This window comes from Oryctolagus cuniculus, chromosome 20 (assembly GCF_964237555.1).
Source record: "Oryctolagus cuniculus chromosome 20, mOryCun1.1, whole genome shotgun sequence".
NCBI classification, from domain to species: domain Eukaryota; kingdom Metazoa; phylum Chordata; class Mammalia; order Lagomorpha; family Leporidae; genus Oryctolagus; species Oryctolagus cuniculus.
This window is the reverse complement of record NC_091451.1, coordinates 11,524,911-11,542,813: the sequence shown is the minus strand read 5'-3', so window position 1 is coordinate 11,542,813 and position 17,903 is coordinate 11,524,911. Positions and strand designations below refer to the sequence as shown.

General features: G+C 41.0%; 1 protein-coding gene across 8 annotated transcripts in view; it reads right to left on the bottom strand.

Annotated features, from left to right (window-relative positions):
• FUT8 (fucosyltransferase 8) overlaps positions 1-17,903 on the bottom strand; it is a 296,746-nt gene that overhangs the window by 180,594 nt on the left and 98,249 nt on the right. For 6 of the 8 annotated variants that reach the window (XM_002719524.5, XM_017349465.3, XM_070065099.1 and 3 more), the window contains exon 3: positions 17,558-17,649. The exons of the other annotated variants lie outside the window; for them this stretch is intronic. The gene's annotated coding sequence lies outside the window, so the exon portion shown is untranslated. The remainder of the gene's footprint in view (positions 1-17,557; positions 17,650-17,903) is intronic. 8 annotated transcript variants of the gene reach the window in all.

The following is a 17,903-nucleotide window of genomic DNA, read 5'->3' as shown; positions in this document are numbered from 1 at the left end:
TTGGCCTGGGAAAGCAGTAGAAGATGGCCCAAGTCCTTGGGTCCCTGCACTCGCGTGGGAGACCAGGAAGAAGGTCCTGGCTCCTGGCTTCAGATCAGCGCAGCTCTGGCCATTGCAGCCAATTGGGGAGTGAACCATCAGATGGAAGACCTCTCTCTCTCCCTCTCTTCCTCTCCTTCTCTTTCTGTAGAACTCTTTAGGGTAAATAAATAAATCTTTAAAAAGAAAAGTATTCCTCAAAAGCTGCTTTTACTTCTTTGGTCCAGGTATACTAAGATTACAATTCTGAAATCTCGGACAGGATTTTTGATCTACTATATCTTTTGCACTATCTGGGATAGAAAACTTAGCTTGCTAAAATGAAATAATAATTGCACAATTTCTTCGGTTTCTATATATGCTGAGCCTGCACTCAACACAGAGCTTCTGAGATTATGTGAAACACATTTGCCCAAATATCCCCATAGCTCTGTTCCTCATCCTATTCAGAGCATCACTCAAGCACTACCAGCAGGTAAATCTTCCCATACTATTCTATAAAAAATAGCATGCTACTCACTGCAACATTCCCTACTATGTTCTCCGAAAAGAAGGATGTATTTTTCTTTTCTCTAGAACACTTATGACCATGTGATACACTTACTGAGAATCTATAGATAAATAAATTCTGTTTGTTCAATGATTTCACTCAAAGTCAAGACATCTGGAATATAGCAAACACCAAATAAAAATTGCCAAATAATATCTAAATAAGTGTAAAAAAGGAAAGTACAAATACTACAAGAGTGCATAAAAGGAGAAACCTTTAGGGGACTGGGTTTGTAGCATAGCAGGTAAAGCCACTGTCTGCAATGCCAGTATCCTACATGGGCTTTGGTTCTTGTCCCAACTGTTCCATTTATGATCCAGTGCCCTGGAAATGGCCTGGGAAAAGTAGTGGAAGATGGCCCAGGTGCTTGGGCCACTGCCACCCACATGGGAGACACGGATGAAGTTTCTGGCTTCTGATTTCAGCCTGGCCCAACCCTGGTAGTTGCAGTCATCTGGGGAGCCAATCAGCAGAAGCAGGATAGCTCTGTGTCTCTCTTCCCTCTCTGACTTTCAAATAAATAAATAAATCTTAAAAATAAAAAAAAAGAAAACTTCAATATCATTTAGACTAATGTGCCTGTTCTTATCTCCATACATATTTTCAGGGAATAGCTTAAAATACCAATTATAAGAGCTATCATTGTGTTTATCGTATTAATTGATGTATTTCACTTCAATTTTTCTGTAATTCCGTTCTTATACATCATTTTTAAATGCTTAAAGCACTTAAAATAGAATAACCTTGCTAAATTCAGATTCATTTTTATATACTAGAAGAGAGTCAACATTTAACAGAATGATTTATTCTCCATTATATAAACTAGCTTACCTTAAAAAAATGACAAAATGAGACGTACTATTCTACCTGGATCTGAAATTACCATATTCACTGAACTGTAACAGGTACCTTATTTTCATAACTGAAAAAGTAAAATTGAAGCCGGCGCCGCAGCTCACTAGGCTAATCCTCCACCTTGTGGCGCCAGTACACCGGGTTCTAGTCTAGGTCGGGGCGCCGGATTCTGTCACGGTGCCCCTCTTCCAGGCCAGCTCTCTGCTGTGACCGGGGAGTGCAGTGTAGGATGGCCCAAGTCCTTGGGCCCTGCACCCCATGGGAGACCAGGATAAGTACATGGCTCCTGCCATCGGATCAGCACGGTGCGCCGGCCACAGCGCGCCGGCCACTGCGGCCATTGGAGGGTGAACCAACAGCAAAGGAAGACCTTTCTCTCTGTCTCTCTCTCTCACTGTCCACTCTGCCTGTCAAAAAAAAAAAAAAAAGTAAAATTGAAAAAAATCTAAAATCATCCTCCAAAGTCCAGTGTCAGCTTCATATGCTAATAGTTTCTAAAGATTTTATAAAATTATAGCAGTTATAGCAGATTACCAAAAAAGCCCAAAAGAATTGTTTCAAATTTGCTATATCAGAATTCAAAGGACAATGTGGAAATAAAAACCTTTTTTGTTTGTTTTTTGTTTTTTGTTTTTGTTTTTGACAGGCAGAGTGGACAGTGAGAGAGAGAGACAGAGAGAAAGGTCTTCCTTCCGTTGGTTCACCCTCCATTGGCCGCCATGGCCGGCGCGCTGCGGCCAGCGCACCGCGCTGATCCGATGGCAGGAGCCAGGTGCTTCTCCTGGTCTCCCTTGCGGGTGCAGGGCCCAAGTACTTGGGCCATCCTCCACTGCACTCCCTGGCACAGCAGAGACCTGGCCTGGAAGAGGGGCAACCGGGACAGAATCCAGCGCCCCGACCGGGACTAGAACCCGGTGTGCCGGCGCCGCAAGGCAGAGGATTAGCCTAGCGAGCCACAGCGCCGGCCAAAACCTTGTTTTTCTAATATCATTTAGAAAGTGACACAGAGCCAAAGAAAGTTTTAAAATAGAACATATGGCTTAAAATCCCAATAAGTAGATTCAACATGATATGGAAGATAAAAGATAGTGCTGCTTTAACTTTCTAATAAGATGAATTTATTACAAGCAATCTATGTCTAGAATGAAACATATATGATTAATTCATTAACTCCTCCTTTTAAAAACAGGAAGTTATTAATAGAAGTAAACAGTCTGGGGCCAGCATTGTGGCATAGCAGGTAAAGTCGTAACCTATAATGCCAGCATCCCCTATGGGCAACCATTCCAAGCCCAGGCTAATGCATTTCTGATTCAGCTTCCGCCTAATGGCCTGGGGAAAGTAGCAGAAGATGGCCCAAATGTTTGGGTCTCTGCTACCCATGTGGAAGACCCAGATGCAGCTCCTGGTTTCGGCCTGGCTTGGTCCTGGTTGCTGTGGCCATCTACAGAGTGAACAAATGGATGGAAGATATCTCTCTCTCACTCTCTGTGTGTGTGTGTGTGTGTGTGTGTGTATGTGTGTTTATCCCTCTCCTCTCTCTAACTCTGACTTTAAAATAAGTAAGTAAGGACTTCAAGATGGCAGGATAAGGAGGGAGCTTACTGCTCTGGTTTAGGAGAAGATAGTTTAAAAAAAAAAAAAAAGTGGAGAAAGTACAATCTCAGGGAAGAGTCAGGGAGAATTGTGTGGATTTTATACTGCCACTTTACCAAACTCTTTTATGAGTCCCAGTAGTCTCTCAGTGGATTCTTTTGGATTCCCTCTATATAGAATCATGTCATCTGCAAATATGATTTGACTTCCTGCTTCCTAGTTTGTATCCTCTTGATTATTTTTCTTGCCTAGTGGCTCTGGATATAATTTCCAGTACTATATTGAATAGCAGTGGCTGGAGTGGACATCCTTGTCTGGTTCCAGATCTTAGTGGGAATGCTTCCAACTTTTCCCCATTCAACAGGATGCTGGCCATGGGTTTGTCTTAAATTGCCTTGATTGCGATGAGGAATGTTCCTTCTACACCCAACTTGCTTAACATTTTCATCATGAAAGATTGTTGTATTTTATCAAATGTTTTGTCTGCATCTATTGAGATAATCATATAGATTTTGTTCTCCAGTTTGTTAATGTGATGTATCACAGTGATTGATTTCCAAATGCTGAACCATCCCTGTATACCAAGGATAAATCCACTTGGTCCAAGTGATGTGTTGTTGGATTCAACTGGCTAGTATTCTGCTGAGGGTTTTTGTATCTATATTCATCAGGGAAACTGGTCTGTAGTTTCCTTTCTCTGCTGTATCTTCTTCAGGTTTAAGAATTAAGGTGATGCTGGCTTCATTGAAGGAGTTTGAGAGGCTTCCCTCCCTTTCAATTGTTTTGAATAGCTTGAGAAGAATTGGAATTAGTTCTTTAAATGTCTGGTAGAATTCATCAGTGAAATCCATCCTGTCCTGGGCTTTTCTTTGTTGGAAGAGTCTTTATTATTGATTCAACCTCTGTCTTGGTTATTGGTCTGTTTAGGTTTTCTATGTTTTCATGGCTCAATTTAGTTAGATTGTATGTGTCCAGAAATCTATCCATTTCTTCTAGATTTCCCAGTTTGTTGGCATACAGCTCTTTGTAGTAATTTCCAATCATTCTTTTTATTTCTGTAGTGTCTGTTGTTACATTTCCTTTTTCATCCCTAGTTTCATTGATTTGGGTCTTTTGCAACTGTTTTTTCTTGGTGAGTTGGGCCAGTGGTATGCTGATTTTGTTTATTTTTTCAAAAAACAGCTCTTCATTTTGCTGATCCTGTGTATTTTTTGTTTCAATTTTGCTTATTTCTTCTCTGATTTTAATTATTTCTTTTCTCCTACTAATTTTTGTTTTGTTTGCTGTTGTTTTTCTAGGTCCTTGATATTTACTGATAGCTCATTTATTTGGTGCCTTCCCAACTGCTATAAATTCTCCTCTTAACACTGCTTTTATGTATCTCATATGTTTTGATATGCTGTATGGTCATCATTCATTTCCAGAAATTTTTTGATCTCTCTTTTGATTTCCTCTATAGCACACTGTTCATTCAGGAGCACGCTGTTCAGGTTCCATGTGTTTGCATATGCTCTAGAGATTCTTGAGTTTTGATTTCCAGCTTCATTCCATTGTGGTCGGAGAAGATGCATGATACAATTTTGATGTTTTTGAATTTTCTGAAATTTACTTTATGGCCTACCATATGGTCTGTCCTAGAGAAAGCCCCATGCAGTGGTAAGAAGAATGTGTATTCTGTAACTGTAGGATGAGAAGTTCTGTAGATATCCATTAGGTCCATTTGGTTTATACTGTCAATTAACGCTGTTGTTTCCTTGCTGATTTTCTGTCTGGTTGATCTATCCATTGCTGAAAGTAGGGTACTGAAGTCCCCCATTATTATTATATTGGAACCTATGTTTCCCTTTAGATCCATAAATGTTTCTTTTAAATAGACAGGTGCCTGTAATCTGGTGCATAGATGTTTATAACTGTCACATCTTCTGTTGAACTGATCCCTTAATCATTACATAGTCCCTTTCTTTATCTCTTTTAACAGTTTTCGTGTTAAAGTCCATTTTGTCTGATATTAGATTTGTCTCTCAAATTAACTTACAATTAAAAAGTATAGCTCATTCAATTATGTGTAGTATATAATACTTAATGATAATAAAGTGTTATTAATTTATATATTTACTTCACTGTGGGGAGCAACCCGGACTAGACTAAGTTACTGGAATTAAGACTTATTCTATGCATCTGCTCTCCCACAATATGGCGCTGGGAGAGGAGAAAACAGCTTCTACCCAGCTGCCTCCAGTTCAACCAATAAACAGCAGGACTTGCTCCTGATTGGAGGAGAGCAGCGTACTCGGCGTGTAGGCAGCCGAGTTGGGATTGGCAGAGGAGGACTATAAAGGAGGAGAGAGACGGCATGCACCAGGAACATCTAAGAGGAACATCTAAGGGGAACATCTAAGAGGAACATCTAAGGGAACACCTGTGCAGCCCCCGAGAGAGCCGGCCGGCGGTGTGCCGCTCCCCCGCGGAAGTGGGGAATGTGGCCAGGGGGAACTGCCCTTCCACGGAGGTGGAAGGGACAGTAGCCAACCCGGGAAGAACCAGCAGCAAACCCGGGGAGGGCCGAGCAGACGAAAGAACAGCGCAGGGTCCTGTGTCGTTCCTCCACGAAGAGGGGGAGCGACATAATGGTGCCGTGACTCGGATATGAAGCCTAGGCAGGGTTCAGTGTCGTTCCTCCACGAAGAGGGGAAGCGACACTTCACTTTTTACTATTAAGAGTGTACTCCTATACAATTTTAAAATAGTTTACTGCCATATTATGCCCAAGCCAGACTCACATGTTGTGTTACTATGTGTCTTAACTGAATCAAAATGCTACCACAAATGAATGAGCTATGCCATACAAGTTTGTGTAAGTATACTTAATGATATTCACACAACGACAAAAATACCTAATGACAAATTTCTCAAAAACATGTGGCTGTAAGCAGTTTAAATTTTAACCAATTTTATACTTGTCTGGTATCAATAAAAAATCCAAAAAGATTTTTTAAAAGTTATTCTGATTTCAATAATACCATTAATTCATTTACTCTGCAAACTCTTTACTTAGAACAAACATATTTAAAAGATGGCTATAATCAACATATTTGTATGTCTCTCTTTAATATTCACACATAAATCTATCTCTACTTTAAAAAAAAACAAACGATTTATTTATTTATTTGAAAGGCAGAGTTACAGAGAGGCAGAGGCAGAGAGACAGAGGTCTTCCATCCTCTGGTTTACTCCCTAGATAGCCACAACAGCCAGAGCTATGCTGATCAGAAGCCAGGAGTCAGGAGCTTCTTCTGGGTCTTCCACATGGGTGCAGAGGTCCAAGGACTTCGGCCATATTCTACTGCTTTCCCAGGCCAAGGCAGAGAGCTGGATTGAAGTGGAGCAGCTGGGACTAGAACTGGCATCCATAAGGATGCAGGCACTGCAGGTGGTGGCTGCACCTACTATGCCACAGCGCCAGCCCCTGTCCCCACTTCTTTGAGAAACCTCTCTGCATTATAGTTTTTACAATTTAGTTTTGATTCTATTTTCTTTTATCCTTTCCCTTGGGGGCAAGGACAATGCATCTGAGGACTTTTCTCTACACTGTGCAACATTTCATTGAGCAACAAGCCTCTAATAGGGAGCCATAACATGACATATAAATGATAAACTGCGATTTCTTAAAAGTGATCAACAATGCTATGTTAAATTAGCTACTGAACTTTGAAAACATGTCAGAAAATAGATTAAGATTTACATTCATCTAGTGACAATATACAACAGCCTACTCAACTGCTACAAAACATAAAGGCAATGATATTTTTCTGCTGATTATTTATGAAAGTGATTCACAATAAAAACTATTCAACTGAAACTCATGGAATCGTAACATCCTTAAAAACACAAACTCCCCAGTTCAACCCTCCAATACAATGTAGCACACATAGCCCTTGTTCCTAATCTGTGATCATGTCAAAGAGTCATATTAATTTAACACAGTTAACCTCAACAGTAATATTGATTTCATTCATAACTCATTTGTAAGTCTTGATCATAATTTTCCAACTAAATTTTAATAGTGGCTTACTCTGGTAATTAACAAACTATAAAATTTTAATTTTAATTAATTTTCCAAAACCAGTCCAGAAAACCATTAGTGAATGCTGAAGTCTCATTAAAATCTGAAGTCACCCAAGATAGAAATAACAAAAACACAGAGGTAAGTTGAAGTGGCTGACTTCCAAATTTAGTACTCTGTGCATATACCTTCTAGAGGTGGCTGTTCTGAGTGAAAAGAAGTCCTTTTGTCCCGTAAGCCTTAATGCTATAAGTTATTGTATGTGGAGTTCCCCACAAAAACACCCATTTACTTTATTTTTATTATATGAGGGCACTTTAGAGTTTGTGGAAAATGAAATAATAAAAATTTACTTTGATGAAAATTAATTCTGAAGCCCATAATGCATATTTTTCATAAATTTTTGGAGACCACTCTTAGAAATTTAAAACAGATTTTTTTGCACCAAAATAATCTTATTATTGCATTCTCCATAAACCTTCTGAAACTTTCTCATATTCCTCCATTTACATCGAAAAAAGTTACTGTAGATTTTGTGTCCCAAAGATATGTCTAGCAAAACTCACAAATTCATATATATTTTTTTTTGACAGGCAGAGTGGACAGTGAGAGAGAGACAGAGAGAAAGGTCTTCCTTTACCATTGGTTCACCCTCCAATGGCCACTGCGGCCCACATCCCGCTGATTCGAAGCCAGGAGCCAGGTGCTTCTCCTGGTCTCCCTTACAGGTGCAGGACCCAAGCACCTGGGCCATCCTCCACTGCACTCCCTGGCCACAGCAGAGAGCTGGCCTGGAAGAGGGGCAACCAGGACAGAATCCGGCGCCCCGAATGGGACTAGAACAAGTGTGCCCGCGCCGCACGCAGAGGATTAGCCTATTGAGCCGCGGTGCCGGCCAACAAGTTCATATATATATATATATATATATACACACACATATATATATTTTTTTTTTCGGACAGGCAGAGTGGACAGTGAGAGAGACAGAAAGGTCTTCCTTTTGCCATTGGTTCACCCTCCAATGGCCGCCGCGGCCAGTGTGCTGCGGCCGGCGCACCGCGCTGATCTGATGGCAGGAGCCAGGTACTTATCCTGGTCTCCCATGGGGTGCAGGGCCCAAGCACTTGGGCCATCCTCCACTGCACTCCCTGGCCACAGCAGAGAGCTGGCCTGGAAGAGGGGCAACCGGGACAGAATCCGGCGCCCCAACCAGGACAAGAACCCGGTGTGCCGGCGCCACAAGGCGGAGGATTAGCCTAGTGAGCCGCGGCGCCAGCCCATATATATTTTTAAAGATTTTTATTTAGTTAGTTGAGAGGCAGAGTTACAGAAAGAGGGGAAGAAAGAGAAAGGGATCTTCCATCTGCTCGTACACTACACAAATGGCTGCAATGGCCAGAGCTGGGCCACGTTGAAACCAGGAGTTTCTTCCAGGTCTCCACGTGGGTACAGGGGCCTAAGCTCTTGGGCCATCTTCCACTGCTTTCCCAGGCCAAAAGCAGAGAGCTGGATCAGAAGAGGAGCAGCTGGAAGAGGAACCAGCGCCCATATGGAATACCGGCACTGCAGGTGGAGGCTCAGCCTACTATGCCTCAGTGCCAGTCCTTCATATATATTTTTTGCAATTTAAAATTCAGATTCAGATTCAACAAAAATTTTCTAAACCACACTGGGAACTAAATTCCAACCACCACCTTATGAAATGGCATTTCTGATCTTATGGTAAAGGAAAATGAGGTTTAGAAAGACAAAACAATCTGATTCCACAACTAGTCATTAGAAATATAACGGTGGAATCCAGATACCACTGATGCTAAGAAGTGGTAGGAAGAGAAGTAATACTTATTCTTGTTGTATGTCAAATACATGCCAAGTTTGCAACATATTTTTGCACACTTCCTCATTTAATTCTGACCATTACTTTTTTTTTTAATTTGACAGAGTTAAGACAGTGAGAGAGAGAAAGGTCTTCCCTCCATTGGTTCACCCCCAAAATGGCTGCCCTGGCTGGAGCTACGCCAATCTGAAGCCAGGAGCCAGGTGCTTCCTCCTGGTCTCCCATGAGGGTTCAGGGGGCCAAGCACTTGGGCCATCCTCCACTGCCTTCTCAGACCACAGCAGAGGGCTAGACTGGAAGAGAAGCAAGCAGGACTAGAACCCGGCGCCCATATGGGATGCTGGCACCGCAGGCAGAGGATTACCAAGTGAGCCATGGCGCTGGCCCCATGACCATTACTTTTTAAAGTAAGCATTATCTCTCTCTCTTGAAGATGAAGAAACTAAGGTGATTTGACCTTACAAAATCTGAACTCCTACCCAGCAGTGCAGACAAAATACAAATCCTGTGATCATACACTGATGAGATTTTTGTCCTCAAGCTACTACTTACCATAATTTAAAGAGAAAAGTTAATTTAGTTCATTGTATACTAGCTTTATATTCTATATAGAAGGCAGCAATTTCTTCATCTAATTTTAATAAGATGTCCAGTTCCTTGAGAATTATGTCTGCTGGCAAATCCTCATAGGGTCATTATCATGAGTCTACCTGCAAGATGATTTTAAGGTTTGCTTTTTTTAAATTTCATATGTACTTTTCTTATTATCTATTTGGAAGCCAAAAATACAGACATATACACAGAGATCTCCCATCAGTTGGTTCACTCCCCAAATGCCTGCAACAGCCAGGGTTGGGCTAGGCTGCAGCCAGATGCCCAGAAGTGGGTCTCCACTCAGACAGCGGAATTAAATCACTTGTTGGCTCCCAGAGTGCATAAGATGGAATGAAGAGCACAGGCAGGACTGGGACCCCAGCACTCTAACATGTGGATGCAAGGAACCCAAGTGGCAACTTAACCACCACACCAAACATGTACCTCCTTGTTTTATGACTATCATTTCCTAGTTAATAGACTGTTTAAAGAATGACACTGCAGGGCTGGCACTGTGGCATGCCTAGTAAGCTAGGCCTCTGCCTACAGTGCTGGCTTCGCATATGGGTACTGGTTCATGTCCTGGCTGCTCCTCTTCCATTCCAGGTCTCTGCTATGGCCTGGGAAAGCAGAAGATGGCCCAAGTCCTTGAGCCCCTGCACCCATGCAGGAGACCTGGAGGAAGCTCCTGGCTTCTGATCAGCACAGGTCTGGTGGTTGTGGCCATCTGAGGAGTGAACCAGAGGATGGAAGACCTCTCAATCTGTTGCTCCCTCTCTCTGTCTGTAACTCTACCTTTCAAATAAATAAGTAAAATCTTTAAAAAAAAAATGATGTTGCAATGTTCGCACAAAAGTCTTTATGAGAAGCTCCCAGAGAGCCACCTATGTAAGAAAAGGCTGTTTTTCCACCAGCAGCTCTTTTTTTAAGATGTTCTCTCTAGTGAAGAGGCCAGCACATTTATAAATGTCAGTTAATGCTGAGTATATTGAGGCTAGATAATAAGTATTAAATGGTAACAATGATACAGCAGTTAAATGTTAAATAGATGTCAGCCCAATATTAATCTAGCAGGAAAACATTGTGAATGGTTTTTTTTCCCCTTTCAGAATAGCCTTGCAAAGAATCAGAAGCAAACAATTAAAACATCACTCTGAGTAACAAAGAATGTGAATTAAAATGTAGAGACAGGGGGCTGGCACTCTGGCATAATAGGTTAAGCCTCCATCTGCGGCACTGGCATCCCATATGGGCACCAGTTCTAGACTTAGCTGCTCCTCTTCCCATCCAGCTCTCTGCTTAAGGCCTGGGAAAGCAGAGGAGGATGGCCCAGGTGCTAGGGCCCCAGCACCCGCTCAGCTCAGCTCAGCTCAGCTCAGGCCATTGCGGCCATCTGGGAAATGAACCAGCAGATGAAACCTTTCTCTCTGTCTCTTCCCCTCTCTGACTATAATCCTGCCTCTCAAATAAATAAATAAAATTAAAAAAAAAAAAAAAAAGAAGCTGGACTACTTCTTCCCACCCTACCTCATGTTCTTACATTCCACTAATTTAAACCATGATCCTGCTCCACAATAGCCTAGCTCTAAAGGAAAGAAAGGACAGTTTAAAAAACAGAACAAAAAAGCTGGTCTTGGAAGAAAAACAAAACAGCATTTCCAATAAATAAAATCAAACCTAAGTGGGTTTCATCTCTCCCTTAGAAATATCAGCAATCTGTCACACCAGTATCTTCAACTAGCCTTGTACATTTCTCTTCCTTTACAAATTTTCCCCATCCTTTGTCATCTGCTTCTAGCCTTCCTCAAGATCACTGAAAAGAATATTAGTGTAGTGATACACCTGGAGCTAGGTGAATAACTATTAAACATCAACTAGACCACAAGGGATACATGTTCAATAGTTTCAAATTTTGTTCCAGTGAAACAAAGAGTTGGAGGAGGTATTTCTAGAAGCCTCTTAATTAGAGTGCCAGCTAAGTTTCCTGTGTAAGAGTCTGCTTTCACTTACTACACCAAACTTGAGGCAAGAAAAAAACGTTTAAATACTTTCTAAAAATCAAAGTTTTAAAATTCTTACCCTAGTATGTAAGAATCTGCAGAAGGGAGGCAAGTGACAATGTATTCATGTTTTTTAAAGTGAGTTCTCAGCCGGCGCCACAGCTCAATAGGCTAATCCTCCGCCTGCGGCGCCGGCACACCGGGTTCTAGTCCCAGTCGGGGCGCCGGATTCTGTCCCGGTTGCCCCTCTTCCAGTCCAGCTCTCTGCTGTGGCCCGGGAAGGCAGTGGAGGATGAGTACTTGGGCCCTGCACCCGCAAGGGAGACCAGGAGGAAGCACCTGGCTCCTGGCTTTGGATCGGCGCAGTATGCCAGCCATAGTGGTCATTTGTGGGGTGAACCAACGGAAGGAAGACCTTTCTCTCTGTCTCTCTCTGCCAGTCAAAAAAAAAAAAAAATGAGTTCTCTATCTTTCCTATCTCTGATCAATTACGACGCAAGTCTTACAGACAAAAAATTGCAAATTCTAAAGTTTCTCAATTGCAGTTTGAAAAGAATGTGTGCTTTGTTCTTAGAGAAGACAACAAGCTCTTGTAATTTCACACTTCTGGACCCTGAGCTGCTGTGCACTTGGGATGGCCATCCAGGCTCCTCAGATGACAGCTGCACCCACGCCAGCAGCAGTAGCTCACGCTATCTCTGGGGACTTCAGTGGAGGAGGAAATGCTGAGTCCCCATGGCCTGACAACACTTACGAGGAGCCCCAGGGAACACAGCCAACATAGCAGCAGGAGCAGTTTGGACCCTGCTTCTGTGAAATAAAACACTATCTGGATTGTGCCCAAAACCAAGGTGTTGCTATGAGCTTCAATGATACTGAAACAAAGAAGACTAGCAAATGCTAATTCAAGTCCACATTCAAAACACAACACATTACTTCATAGGTAATGCAAGTACCTTATAAAAACAAAATACTTCTAATTCTTCCTTCCCATCCCTTGTTTCATTATTGTTATTCATTTCCTTTACATAAAAGATAAAATCATTGAATAGACTGGTGCTATTATTATTTTTTAAAAACTACTATCTGTTAGATCAATTATAAAAAACAAAGGTGTTGCATTTACTTTTATATATTCCTTCTCTGTTTTTTTGTATGTGGATACAAGTCTCTGACCTAAAGCATTTTCTTTCTCTTTGAAGAACTCCTTCCTTTCAAGGCATGTCCAAGGGGACATATTTTCTCCATTTTTGTCTGAGAAAGTCTTTATTTATCCTTCACTTTTGAAGGATAATTTTGTAAGATACAGAATTCTAGGTTGCTGGTTTTTTTCTCTCAACCCTTAAACATTTCATTCTACTCTCGTCTTGCTTACATGGCTTCTAAGAAAAAGCTCAATTTAAGTATCATCTTTGTTCCTCCACAGGTAAAATGTGTATTCTCGCCACCAGCTTCTTTCATATTTTCTGTATATTTGATTTTCTATAGTTTTAATTTGATATGTCTAAGAATGGGGGTTTTGTGGGTTTTTATTTGTGGGTTTTGGGTGTTTATCATGTTTGGTGTACCCTACGCTTCCTGGACTTATTATTTCAAATCTCACATTAAATTCCCAGTGAGTATTGTTTCAATAATTTCTTCAGTTCCTTTCTCTCTTCTCATTCTGGAATTGTCATCACATGTATATTATACTTTTTGGTGTTGTCCCACAGGTCTTAGATATACTGTTCCATTTGGGGGGGGGGGTGAGATGTCTATTTTTTATTTCCACTTGCATTTCAGTTTTGGCAGTTTCTACTGACACAGGTTCAAATTCACAGAGATTCTTTCTGTGTTCATTCTCCTAATGAGCCCACCAAATGCATTCTTCATTTCTGATAAAAATATTGTTGATCTCTAGCACTTCTTTTTGACTCTTTCCTAGAAGTTGTGCCCTGACATCACCCATCTACTGTTGCATACTGTTACTTTTCCCATTATAGACCTGGACATATTAATAATAGCTGTTCTAAACTCCTACATGATGAATCAAACATCACTGTCACATCAGACTCTGATTCTGATGCTTGTTCCTTTAAACCTTATTTTTCTCTCTTTCAGTATGATACATACGGTATAGGAACTTCAGTGAAAAGCTGAAAATACAAGGGACTTGTTCAAAAAATTCATGTAAAATGAAATTAAATGACTAATTCATTTTGGTACAAAACATTTTGAAATCCACATATATAGGATCTACAAAAAGTTCATGGAAACACATATTATGAAGAAACTATGATTGTATTTAAAAATATAGTAAGGCATGGAGAAAGGAAAGCATTCTACAGTCCTATGATTAGGTCTCAGTCTTTGGTAAACCTGTGGTCCTGACCTAGGAATTTCTCATGTCCTCAGTTCCTTCCCCTCTCAGAAGGAGAAACTGCTAGAACAGGACAGCTAGAAGGGGCTGGCACTGGCTTCTCCCCTTCCCACAGGTCAGTCAGGCTCTGATAAAACCCAAATAGTCTGATAAAATAGTTTTCTTGAGGGAAGACCTTGTAAAGAAAAGCAGAATATTCTAACATATTTCTTGATAGTTACTCTTCATTTCCCCCTACTGGAAGCATCAGGGGGATGCTTCTCCAAGAATCACTGTAAGGAACTAGTGATCTACTGGAGGTAAACCCATGAATGTCTGAGTGTCTCCAATGGCTGGGTTCCCCTGCAGTTTCTAGCTCACAGTTGTACAAACAGAGCCTCCAGCAAATCATCAATTATAATTTGAGCTTTTCTACCCTGGTACTGGATCCTTCAGATTTCTACAGCAGTTGTGTTTCTCTGTGTTTATGCATCCAATCTGGGGACAGAAGTTTGCCCAACCTCATTTCTCTGACTGATTTAAGGAAAACTATTTTTAGTCTGTTCAGCTTTTTACACACAAACTGATGACTACCAAGGTTCTTAGGTACTGAGAATTCCTCCCCCAAAACTCCATTTCACTTTTTACCTTCACATTTTACTAATTACAATGAGACAAAAAAGGGAGATCTGAATTTGTCTCAATGTTACAGAAACTACCTAAAATATAACTAATTATGGTGTTTACTCTATAAATAATGTCAAAACACAGACCGTTCAGCAATATAGTTCATCCTTTCTCTGTGAAGCAATGAAAAGATGCAGACAATCAAGTATTTCTGGGATCATTTAGGCTCCACAGCATTATTATAAATTAAATATCTTTTCAATGAACACCTAAATATTAATTTCCATAAAAGCTTTTTAAAAATCTACTGGCTGGCGCCGCAGCTCACTAGGCTAATCCTCCGCCTGCAGTGCCGGCACCACAGGTTCTAGTCCTGGTTGGGGCGCCGGTTCTGTCCCGGTTGCTCCTCTTCCAGTCCAGCTCTCTGCTGTGGCCCAGGAGTGCAGTGAAGGATGGCTAAGGTCCTTGGGCCCTGTACCCACATGGGAGACCAGGAGGAAGCACCTGGCTCCTGGCTTCAGATCGGCACAGCGCACCAGCCGCAAGGCACTGGCTGTCGCGGCCACTTGGGGGGTGAACCAACGGACAAAGGAAGACCTTTCTCTCTGTCTCTCTCTCTCACTAACTCTGCCTGTCAAAAGAAAAAAAAATCTACTAATAAAGACTTTAATTCACTGCTTATACTTATTGCTCAACTTTCAAAATTACAAAGCCTGTTTCTTTATTCCTAATAGAGCACTACTGTGCATTCCACATAAATTTAAGATTTAAAATCCTCCAGGGGCTGGCGCTGTGGTATAGTGAGTGAAGTCGCTACCTGCAGTGCTGACATCCCACATGGGTGCCGGTTCAAGTCCCAGGTGCTCCACTTCCAATCCAGCTCTCTGTTATGGCCTGGGAAGGCAGTAGATAATGGCCCAACTGCTTGGGCCCCTGCACCCATGTGAGAGACCTGGAAAAAATTCCAGGCTTCTGACTTCGGATTGGTCCAGATCTGGCTGTTGCAGCCATTTGGGAAGTAAAACCAGTGGATGGAAGATTCATTCTCATTCTCATTCTCTCATATTCTCTCCCCCCCCCCCCCCCGCCTCTGTAACTCTACATTCCAAACAAATAATAAAATTCTTTAAAAAAAAAAAATTACTCCAATGGAGGAAAAATATAATGGAAACCAAATTTTTATTTGAAATTTCACATAGGGATGGCAATCTTCAACATTTGCTGACCGTGGCATTAACCTTTATCTATATTTACTTATGTGAGAAATCTCAGCCCACTGTATAGTACTATTTGCTGTCTTTATTGCAAGAAATTCAGCAAATTTTATTCCAAGTAACAGTAAAAAACAGTTGATTACTTTTTATATTACAGTCTTAAATTTTATTCAACTGAGTTTTAACCTACTTAACTGAATACATGCTGGCAAAATAAGTTAAGTGAACACAATATCTAATTTATCTTAGGAAATCTGAAAGCGCTGTCACAAATTAAGCCTCCAAATTTAGCAAGAATATCATATTGTCCATAGCCAAGAAAACATATTAGCGGAATCTCCACTTTACATATATGTCAATTTTACTACATTATTTCTACAACTGCGATGCAGTAGGTACAACAGACATTTCTGAACCCTTTACACAGTGAACAGATGGTGAAGCATCACAAAATTAGGAGCTACGGTAGCATCTTAAGGAATTAGAAATAATTCTGCTATTCAGGGGTGGGCATTTGCAGTGCCTCCTATCAGAGTACTGGAGTTCAATTTCTGGCTTTGGCTCAGACTCCTGACCCTAGCTTCCCACTAATGCAGAGCCTGGGAGGTGATGGTGATGGTTCAAGTAATCAGATTCCTGCCACCAATGTGAATTGAGTCCCTGGATCCCGGCATTTGCAAGCATTTGGAGAATGAATCAGTGGATCATTTCCCAACCCAATAAATTGATTGATTAATTGAAAAATGTTGCTATTCAGCCAGAACACAGCTAACAGAGTTCAACAAGTAAATTTTCTGGGAAAATAATAAGGAATTAGGATGAGACACAAGGGAAATGATTTAAAAAGATGACAATAAGGATGGGAAAAATTATGAGAAGTGAAATATTAAATAAAAGCTCCTAGAAAAAAATTAATCTACAAAAAAAAGTGTCAAATGAGAATAAAGAAGGAGGCCTGTGAAAGACAGAATACTGTACTATGAAAGAGAAGTTCCACTCTTAATTTGCTAGAAAAAAATTTCTATCACCCCCACATTCTGGAGCATCTGATACTGAATGAAACAAAGACAATATCCAAGTAAACTCAGACTTAGCACTTGACATAGTTTGTAGTTAAAGCAATAATCAACAAAACAGGTTCAATTGTGTCTGTTTGTAAGAAATAAAAAAATAAAAACCTCAAAAGTTGGTTATGTATACAAAGATAAATTATGCAGGTGTCAGTGATTATGTAAGATGCAAGATAACCTAGCAGATACAGCATAAAATGTAATGCTATTCCAAAATAAATGTCATGTGACTTTGAGAGTCACTGTATCATCTTTTTATTTATTGATTGATTTTTTTGACAGGCAGAGTGGATATGAGAGAGAGAGACAGAAGTCTTCCTTTGCCGTTGGTTCACCCTCTATGGCCGCCGCGGCTGGCGCACCGCACTGATCCGATGGCAGGAGCCAGGTACTTATCCTGGTCTCCCATGGGGTGCACGGCCCATGCACTTAGGCCATCCTCCACTGCACTCCCTGGCCACAGCAGAGAGCTGGCCTAGAAGAGGGGCAACCGGGACAGAATCCGGCGCCCCAACCGGGACTAGAACCCGGTGTGCCGGCACCACAGGCGGAGGATTAGCCTAGTGAGCCGCGGCGCCGGCCAACTGTATCATCTTTAAAGATGAAATGTCATCCCAGTAGAATCCTCTGAGGAACAGTGATACTTCCTAAATAAATACACTATTTCTGGGTTAAGGGGCACTGTCTAAAGAGAAAAGGCTTTTAAATTTTTAAAAAAGAAAAAGCTGATTTATTAACAAAGCTATTTCAATATTACTGTGAAAAATGGCTTACCTTCCTTCCCCTAGAACCTAAGAAGCTGACCACCACAGGATACTTCCCAAGGAACGGATTACTGCTTGAATCTGCACCACTAAAATTATTAGCTGTTCAAAATGAGATAAAAGGAAAGGGAAATGTTAGTTATTAGAAGCATACAAGTTCTTTGCTGTTAAAGCAAAACAGTGTATCTCACACAAAACCATTCAAATGAGAAATACAGGCCTAAATTTGACTCTCCAGGGACAGGTCCTTTGAAACAAAGCTTCGACAAGTAGCTCAAAATATTTAAACTCCTGATGACTAAATATGAATAATTTCATTTTAAACATAATATTTAGTTATCATCCTGCTTTAATAT